Source organism: Hibiscus syriacus, unplaced genomic scaffold, assembly GCF_006381635.1.
Source record: "Hibiscus syriacus cultivar Baekdansim isolate YM2019G1 unplaced genomic scaffold, ASM638163v2 tig00111582_pilon, whole genome shotgun sequence".
Taxonomy (NCBI): Eukaryota; Viridiplantae; Streptophyta; class Magnoliopsida; order Malvales; family Malvaceae; genus Hibiscus; species Hibiscus syriacus.
In genome coordinates this window covers 8,355,431-8,365,590 of record NW_024063126.1, presented here as the reverse complement: position 1 = coordinate 8,365,590, position 10,160 = coordinate 8,355,431, and the positions used below count along the sequence as shown (strand labels likewise).

Sequence of the window (10,160 nt, the reverse complement as noted above, 5' to 3'; positions counted from 1 at the left end):
AAGTCAAGCTTTGTTGAAGAGCTCATTGGAGTGTCATGAGGTTTCCCATTTTCCAGTCCAAACTTCTTCAGCATATCTTTGACGTACTTAGCTTGATTAATGAAGATGCCATCTTTTCTTTGCTTGATTTGGAGTCCCAAGAAAAATGAGAGCTCCCCCATCATGCTCATCTCAAACTCACTTTGCATTAGCTTAGAAAATTCTTGGCAAAGAACATCATTAGTAGAACCAAATATTATATCATCAACATAAATTTGAACTACTAATAAATCTTTACCTTTATGCTTTAAAAACAATGTAGTGTCAACCTTTCCTTTTGAAAAACCTTTTTCAATTAAAAAATTTGACAATCTTTCATACCAAGCTCTAGGAGCTTGTTTTAAACCATAAAGAGCTTTTGTTAATTTAAGAACATGATCTGGAAATTTTGAATCTTCAAAACCTGGAGGTTGTTCCACATACACTTATTCTTTTATAAAATCATTTAAAAATGCACTTTTAACATCCATTTGATATAATTTAAATTCATGAAAACATGAAAATGCTAATAACATTCTAATTACTTCCATCATAGCTACGGGAGCATATGTTTCATCATAGTCTATGCCCTCTTCTTGAGTATACCCTTGAGCAACAAGTCTAGCCTTGTTTACCACTCTCATCAAGCTTATTTCCTAAATACCCATCTAGTACCTACAGTAGATTTATTACTAGGCCTTTCAACTAATGTCCATACTTTACTTCTCTCAAATTGATTTAATTCTTCTTGCATAGCCATAATCCAATGTTCATCATTTAATGCTTATTTAATATTCTTAGGCTCTATGCATGAAATAAATGCAACATAATTACAAATATTTCTAAGAGAAGATCGAGTTGTTACCCCTTTGGATTGATCACCTATAATCTCACCACCCTTGACATAGTTGTACTCTCTTGGATAAGATACTTCCCTTTCTTCAATGGTTGGATTCTCAAGAGGATCATGAGTTTCCTCATTTTTCGTTTCTTCCTTGATGATGGTTCTCCAACTTCATGTCTAACATCATTGTATTATAACACCTACATCATCATTCACACAAGAATCCTTCCTTGGAAGGGGATTATCATCGAAAACAACATGTATAGACTCTTCTACAACTAAAGTTCTTTTATTAAATATTCGATAAGCTTTAGAATTTAAGGAGTAACCCAGAAAAATTCCTTCATCACTTTAGCATCAAATTGCCAAGATTTTCTTTACCGTTGTTTAAAACAAAACATTTACATCCAAAAGGATGAAATAGCTAATGTTAGGCTTTTTATTTTGAAAATTTCATATGGAGTTTTCTTTAAAATTGGCCTAATCATTACTCGATTAACAACATAACAAGCAGTATTGTGGCTTCCGCCCAAAAATATTTTGGCAAATTATTTTCACAAAGCATGGTTCTAGCCATTTCTTCTAAAGTTCGATTTTTCCTCTCAACAACTCCATTTTGTGAGGGGTTCTAGGTGCTGAAAATTATGACTAATACCATTAGAATTACAAAAATCAATAAATCCAAGATTTTCAAATTCAGTGCCATGATCACTCCTGACACTAGTTATAGAGTAACCTTTTTCATTTTGGATTATTTTTGAAAATGTGATTAACTGTTCTAATGCTTCATCTTTAGTACTTAAAAATAGAACCCAAGTATATCTAGAATAATCATCTACCAAGACAAATGCATATTGTTTTCCACCCAAGCTAGTAGTTCTAGTTGGCCCAAAAAGATCTAAATGGATCAATTGTAAAACTCTACTAGTTGATACATCATTAATGGATTTAAAAGAAACTCGCTTTTGTTTTTCTTTAGCACAAGCATCACAGATTTTATCATTATCAAATTTAAGCTTAGGCAACCCTCGAACTAAATCACCTTGAATTAGCCGTTGCAAAACACTCATACTAGCATGTCCTAGTCTCCTATGCCATAACCAACTATCATGTTCATCCTTAGCAACTAGGCACAAATTAGTCATATCAATAGAATCTAAATGCACCATGTAGATATCCCTATTTTATGACCAATAAGCATAATCGAAAGTAGATGCAATGTCAATCAATTTTGTAATCATTTAAAATAAAACATTGTATCTTTTATCAAATTTATTTTTTTAAAAGATTATGCTTTTAACCCATTCACATATAAAACATTATGCAATGTTGATATAGAGAGTAAGAGCACATGCATAAAGTTTTTGAAAATGTTATGCATTAAAACTTATAATATTTCCAATAAGCATAATCGAAAGTAGATGCAATGTCAATCAATTTGTAATCATTTAAAATAAAACATTGTATCTTTTATCAAATTTATTTTTTAAAAGATTAGCTTTTAACCCATTCACATATAAAACATTATGCAATGTTGATTATAGAGAGTAAGAGCACATGCATAAAGTTTTTGAAAATGTTATGCATTAAAACTTATAATATTTAAACAAAAATCTATGATAAACATTAAAATTTCAGATCAAAATTTTGCAAAAAAGTTCTTGAAAAATCAATATCAATATTAAAGAGATATCAATTACATTTAAAAACAATTTTGACCAAAAAATTAATATGAGAACTAGAGTTAAAAAAATTACCAAAAATTACCAGTTCATCATACAATATTTTTCAACATACACAAAACATAATCATTTAGAATTATTTAACATTTAAACCTCATGCATGCATAGAATAAATGAGCAACCAAATAAAATAAAAAAAAATTAAGTTTAGAGGTTACCCATTTTTCATGGTGGCTAGAGCATCTTGAATATCATCAACTTCATCACCATTGCTCCCACACACCTACAAGAACATTTAAGTAGATTTTGGTATCCAAATTGCTTTGGATCCTTGAACATAGTTTCAATGCCTCTTGTTCCTTTGGAATCCATACTTGTCTAATTTTAAATCGTTTTCCTTTCTTTAAAGGACAAGTATGTTCCTTATGACCATGATAATGACAATGTGAACATATTGTCATTATTGAACTAGATGAATTATTTAGAATGATCTCTTTTTCTTTAGTTAAACATTCAAGCTTATCTTTAAATTGAATTTTCTTTTTCAATACTTTCAAATTTCATTTTGAGAGTTCTAAATCCTTCTTCAAGATTTCATTTTGATTTTCAAAATCCATTTCATTTCTAGAAGAAGTTTGTTTAATTTGAAAATTTCTTTTTCAAAGTTTTCAGATTTATTTTTGAAAGCTCTAACTCTTTCTCAACATTCATTTTGATTATCCAAGTCTGTTTTGGCTTTCAAAAGAAGATCATTTTTAGCAATAATTTAGAAATCAATTTATTATATTTGGAGTTCATGGTCTCAAACTCCGAAAATAATTTATCATAATCATTAAAAGATTTTGAATTTGAATATTTGAGTTAGAAGATACCTTTGGCTCTTGAGAGCTAATAGAGACATCACTTTTATTGGTTCTTCTTCTTCCTTGTCTCTATAGATCTCCTCAAGCTTATCCCACATTTTCTTGGCACTTGAACAAGAAGAAACTCCTTTATATACATTAGGATCAATTGCACAACACAACATGTGCATAGCCTTTGAGTTTTGTTGAGCTTCATTCCATTCTTGAATACTCCACTTCTTTGCCTTCTTAGTAGGAGAGGAATATCCTTTCTTGATTGTCATCCAAGCTTCCATATCAAATGCTTTGATGAATATCATCATACACCTCTTCCAATGACGATAATTTGTTCCATTGAAGTGTAGAGGCACGTCAATTGGTCTGGATTCTTCCATGGAGAATGAACCGGAAGTGGACGCCATCTTTATCGATTTAACTCTTCCCGGATCGACTCAAGAGGCGATTAAACCTTCAATTGAGTTAGGCTCTGATGCCAATTGTTGAGTTAATCGATTGACGAATTTGGCCAAGAGGGGGGTGAATTGGCAATTAAAAATTTGGTGGAAGCTTTTGCAGAAAATTGAAAGTAATTGCACAGCGATTTAGAGTGGTTCGACTTTCTCAATCAAAGTCTACGTCCACTACCTTAGCTATCCACACTAAGGATTTTCCAACAAATTCACTAATTTGTTCTTTCTTTTGAGGCCAAAGAGATAACCTTACAACACTCTCAAGAATATACCCCAATTCTTGAGAACACTCTTTGCCAAAGAGAAGATTACAAATTTGCAAACTTACAAGGAAAACCTCACAAGGTAAGATGTTTGCACAATTCTAGAACAAGAAAAGAACACTCAAAGATAATTACAAATGAGCACAAATGGTGTTCTTGAAAGCAAAATGAATATTGAAAGGAAAATTGGCTTGATTTGCACAAACTTGGTGTTTGATGCTTTCTCTCTTGTTTCTCTATGATATCTTGTTGATCAAGGGCTTCAGAACTTGTTTAAATACACCTTGAATCACTTCTGAATGTTGGGGATGATTAGTGAAGATCATATAGCCGTTTTAGTGTGAAAACAATTAATAAAACAGCTTGGAGCGTGGGGGGAATCGGTTCCCCCTCATAGGGGATCGGTTCCCTAAGTGTAAAATTCAAATATTTCGACCGTTGAACAGGGGGAATTGGTACCCCCTATGGGGGAATCGGTTCCCTCCGAGCATTCTAGAAATCTCGGAGCCAAACCATTCAGGGGGGAATCGGTACCCCCTTGGGGGGGAATCGGTTCCCTCTGAGCGATCTGGAATTTTTGGCTTTGAAATAGTTCGAAATACTTTGAAAGATTATTTTGAAATTGTTTTAAGATTAAAACTTAATTTTACACTTAAGTAAGGATTAAAAATGATTTTTGAAATATTTGGAGTAATGTTTTGATATTCGAATAATTATATCGAATATACTTAGAAAATCATTTGGAAAATCTTAAAATTCATTTAACTTAATTTGCTATATCGAAATATCAAAATGTTTTCAACAGTATTCCATAATTATTGCATCAAAATTTATTTAGGATTCAGACATTCCTAAAGTGATTCCATCAATCAGGCTTATAAGGGCATTTTAGTTATTTAATTCTTGAGAAGTTTGATAAATCCATTTAATAAGGGTATGCAACGATTTACATAATTCTAATCGCACTGAACAATTCCTAGCAAAGGCAACATTTATCAATTATATAGGTAGATAAACTTCACGAATATTCATTTCTTAAAATTGGTTGCACTACATAATCAAACTGATCACCTTCAGAACCATCTTTGGATAGATCATGAAGAAACGAATAGGTACTTGAGTAGTATTTATTTACTTCTTGTATTGTAATAGTATTAGGGATGATCGACCTACTTAGGTCGTACTCTAAAAATCTCAGGGGCGTTACAGCATTTAAAGCTTCACCGATATCTTCAAAAGTTATCCAAAAGCATTTGCTTAATCCAAGTCATGAGGGTATTTACATCATTATGGTATTTGAGGTAGATTTATTCATTCCAGAGCTTAAGGGTATTCAGTTATTCTAGGGCTTAGGGGTATTTTAGGCTATTTCACACTTTAGGGGTATTTTGGTCATTTTACAATTCAAGGGTCTTCCAGTCATTTTCTTTTATCCAATCTTTCCATTTAATTCAAACTTTCCATTTGTTTCTGCCATATCAAACAATAAAGACATAAAATGTACTTCCATGGTGTTAGTCTTTAAGTACTTGCTCCGAAATCGTAAATTCTAGGTTTTGAGCCTTTATGGAGGTTACGAACTGATTATCAATGATTCTCCAAACAAATCATGAAATTAACAGGTGAATAAGTAATTTTATTAGGTCGAAAACCAATTCTCATGTCAAATCCACTAACAAGAGCAATTCCACGTCATTTTTACATCTCAGGGGTAATTTTGTAAATTCTTATTTGGGTATTTTTGGTATTACAACTTTTAATGGGAATAATCAGAATTAAAGATTTATATGGTTAATCATTGCACTGATTAATCACTGAACTTGGAATCATTTATTACCAAACTTCTAATTTCTGATAGAGTCATTTGAGTCTTATTAATTTACATAATTTTTTCTAGATTCAGATCGAGTTTAGAGATGATTAAATAAATACATATGACAAAATATATTCATCCATGCATTTAGCAATACCAACATCTACCGTAATACATATATAGGGCAGTAAAGTATTACCTCGATTCTCGAGCTACACCAGTCAAACATTAAAACTCTATTCGATTGCTTTCAAACTTGATTCCAACATCCCATAATATCTCGGATACATATCAACAGAAATTACAGCATAAACAGAGCTTAATTACGAAAAATAAATCGAATCGGGAGGTTAATCAGTGAAAAACATCTTACCGAGTTCGAATTTAGAAAAACAGACTTCAGATTCGGACTCAAGTCGTCGAAAAACATAAAATATTACTTTTTGAATTTGGTCAAAGCCAACGGTTAACTCTGGTCAAAGTTAATGGTCAAGTCAAAAGTCATTCAAAGTCAACGAGTGAACTTAGTAAGTTGACTTAGCTCAACCGACTCGATCCAAATAGCTCGGCTCTGCTTGGCTCGGTCCAAACCGATTCAACCGGTCAATAGACTCCCCTAGTTGACAAACGGCGCGCACGCACAAGGGCGTCGCGTGCGGCAGCTCTGGTCGTTGGTTTGGCGTGAAATTTTCCAGTCTTGTAGATCAGCACCTCTGGAGTCTCGTGCAAGCGTTATGTTTCGACGAAACACGGTTGTGTACAAAAATTTAAAATGTTCAAACTTTTTCCAACGGTGATCTGCGAGTGACAACGGTGGCACAACAATTTCGGTCAGATTTTAAGCGCACGACGACGGCAAGTTTGGTGGTGCAGGCGGTGAGGCAAGGCGACAGCTAGATCGGTGTTAATCATTGAAACATGATGGTGTGATTTTAGGTTTTTTCGATGGGGCTTCAATAATTTTTATACGGTGATCGTCGACACCTATTGAAGCGGGGTAAGGGGCTTTTGGTCGCCGAACTACGACGAGTCGAACGCGGGGTGTGGTGTCGGCTACGACGGTCGGGCGACGATGTATTCGTTGAGGTCGGTGGGGGTGTTCGATTTAGGGGGTAGGGATTTGAGAATTGGGTGTATGGTTGATTTAATACCTTAAAAAGTTTAATTAATAAAATCCCAAACAGTACCCTAGCCTAAACGGCTAGGGCATGGGCGACCTTGTCGGGTCGTAGGGGTTTGACACCCCACACCACCTAACCATTTTTATATTTTATTTATTTTTTCTCTGTCAACAGAAAATTGGTAAATTAAGGGTTAGGTCCCTAAATTTCCTACAATTTCTAAAATGGCCTACAAGTTTTGAAAACTTGTAATTTGGTCCCTAATTTCATTAAATTAATTTTTTAATTTTATTTTAAATGGGGTTGTGACACTACCACTATAGAATGCCTTCAATTCCTATTTTTTCACTAAAAATGCAATCATTTTTTAATTTAATCTCTTAACTTTACATTTTACTCAATTTTAATCTTTTGATTATAATTGTTTACGAATTCTTTCTTCACATCAATTCTTTGACTCTTTTATACTTCCGTCAATCTTTTATCCTTCAAATACCTTCTTTGAAATATAATATCATAAATATGTTTTATAATTTTAAATTGTATGTGATATATTAAATAACATTGTAATGTGAAAAGAATATGAATAAATAAATATATCTTATATAATTAGAGAAATTTGAAAAATTGGAACTAATTTGTACCATAATATTATAAATTAATTATAATTAAATTTGTATAGAAACACAAATAACTTGATTAAACTCGACGCGAAAAAGTTTCAAGTCAACTTTAAATTATAAAATACGACTTGTAAACACGAATAACTCGAAATTTTTTTACTCGACTCGATCAAATACTCACCCCTAAGTAATACATGTTTAAGTATACTACTTTTTATTTTTTTCTGAATTTTATAATACATTAAAATTCATTTTTTCTAATTTTACAATAACAATAAAAATCAAGATTCAATGGATAAAACAATGTAGTAAGATATTTAAATAGAAATGTAGTAAGATATTTAAATATAATTAATTTATTCAAATTGTATATTAAGATGTTTAAACTTGGTTTAGGGAATAGAATGAGTGTTCGATCGAGTTGAGTAGAGAAACTTTTTTTGAGTTATTCGAGTTGACGGGTCCTATTTTATGACTCAAATTTTATTTAAAATTTTTTCGAGTTGAGTTTATAAAATTCAAGTTTGAGTCGAGTTGTTCGAATAGAATTCGATTGTATAATATTATGATATTATTTAATTCTAAGTTAAACGATTTTCAATAACCATATAATATTATGACACGATGCAAAACTTTTTAGTTTTACACTGATTTAGGACCGTTGGATGAGTGAAAATGGATGACTGAGACTATCTCCTTATTTTCTTTTTCCAGCAAATATCTTCTTATTTCCTACTGTTAATCTCAGTCATCTATTTTTCACTCAATCTAACGGTTCTAAATTTGTGTAAAACTAAAAGAGTTATACATCGTGTAATAGGATCATATCCCCTATATATATTCATATGTGATATACATATTGAGGACTAAACACAAATTTAAAAATCAATCTATTAATTACTAAAAAGTTTGAGTTATTTGAGTTATGGTTTATAACTCAATTTAAATTTAAATTTAAATTTAAATTTTTTAAGCAAGTCAAATTTATAAAATTACGAGTCAATTTAATTCAATTTAATATTTCTTAAATAAAATTAAATAAAATTTTAATTTTTTGAGTGGAGTTTAGTTTTCTTCTCTATTAGAAAAGAGCCGAATTTAATTTAAATGTTTTCTTTTCTCGGTTGGTTTGATCATAGAGAATCCCTTTAATTTTGAATCACAACTGTTGATAACAAATATCGTTCGTTTGGTGGGACCCACATGGTTGCTTAGCCCATTTCCCTTTCCTTTAATTGTGCGAAATATTATATATATCTGTGCAAATTTACCCCAGTAGAGTTCAAAAAGAAAAAGAGAATAATTAGAGCATAAAATGGGGAAATCATCGACTGTGAAGCAAGCGGCGGTAGTTGTAGGGCAATAGCTTTTGGGTGGATGGCCATAGAGATGGCGTTTAAGCCACTGTTAGACAAGGCCCGTGCCACCATGGACAAAACCGACCCTGGTCGCGATCCCGATGACGTCGCAGCCGCGGACAAAGAAGACTCCAGCGACGTCGCCGCCGCCGAGGCTTCTGACAGGAAGCCTGTCTCCTAGCTGACGCCGTCGCCAAAAACGCCGCAGGGGCGAGTTAGGAACAAGAGATCTGGGAGTGGGTAACTTTTTTCATGGTTGTTTGTTTGGGATAATTTTTTTTCCAATGTTTTCTGGCTTAGCCTTAAGAAGTAAGATATTAGAGCAGTTGATTTGTGTCTCTACAACATGAGTTAAAATCATTAGCATTTTGCATTTCAATTTTAGAATCGAAGCAGAAGCCCAGTGTGGTTATAGTGGATAGAATTGAGAATGGTGTCTTTTGTGGAAACGAATTTGAACGCGGCGCCTAAAGATAAGGAGTTGTGAATACCCAAGGTTTTTCATTTTGGGGAAAATGATTATAAAACATTTCTTAAAAATTTGAAATGTGAATTCATCATATATGGTAAATTTGATTGGATAATGGTTTGTAAAAGAAAAATGATTCGTACTGAGTGTTGGAGAAATTATTTTTTAATTAGGATGGAATGAAACGTTGCATGTGGAAAACATCATTTAGGTGATGTTTGATTCGTTGGAATGTTTATGATGGAATTAAAATTTGTGAAAGAATTGGAATCTGTCAGGAATTAGAATCCAATCCATATTCTGTTTGATTGACAGAAAATTGAATTGGAATCCAATTTCATATTTTGTTTGGTTCGCAGACATGTCAGATGGATTTGATTTCAGTAATATAAAATGACAAGATTATCTTTTTTTATTTTTTTTGCTTAATTTTAATTTGTTTTATAAATTACATGTAATAATATATTATAAAAATTTAAAAAAATAAATTTTAATTTTATTGATTTATTATTTATTTCAATAAATTATAAAAATTATGTTAATAAATATCATAAGTTAAAATCATCCCAATTAGGGATGGTCATGGGTCGAATTGAGTTGGGTTTTTTGGTCCACCCGACCCGACCCGAGAACAAGGGAATCTCTATCCGAGATCCG

At 32.2% G+C, this 10,160-nt stretch overlaps 1 pseudogene; it reads left to right on the top strand.

Moving 5' to 3' along the window:
• Positions 1 to 8,991: 8,991 nt before the first annotated feature.
• On the top strand, positions 8,992 to 9,298 carry LOC120165236 (annotated as a pseudogene).
• The last annotated feature ends 862 nt before the right edge of the window (positions 9,299 to 10,160 follow it).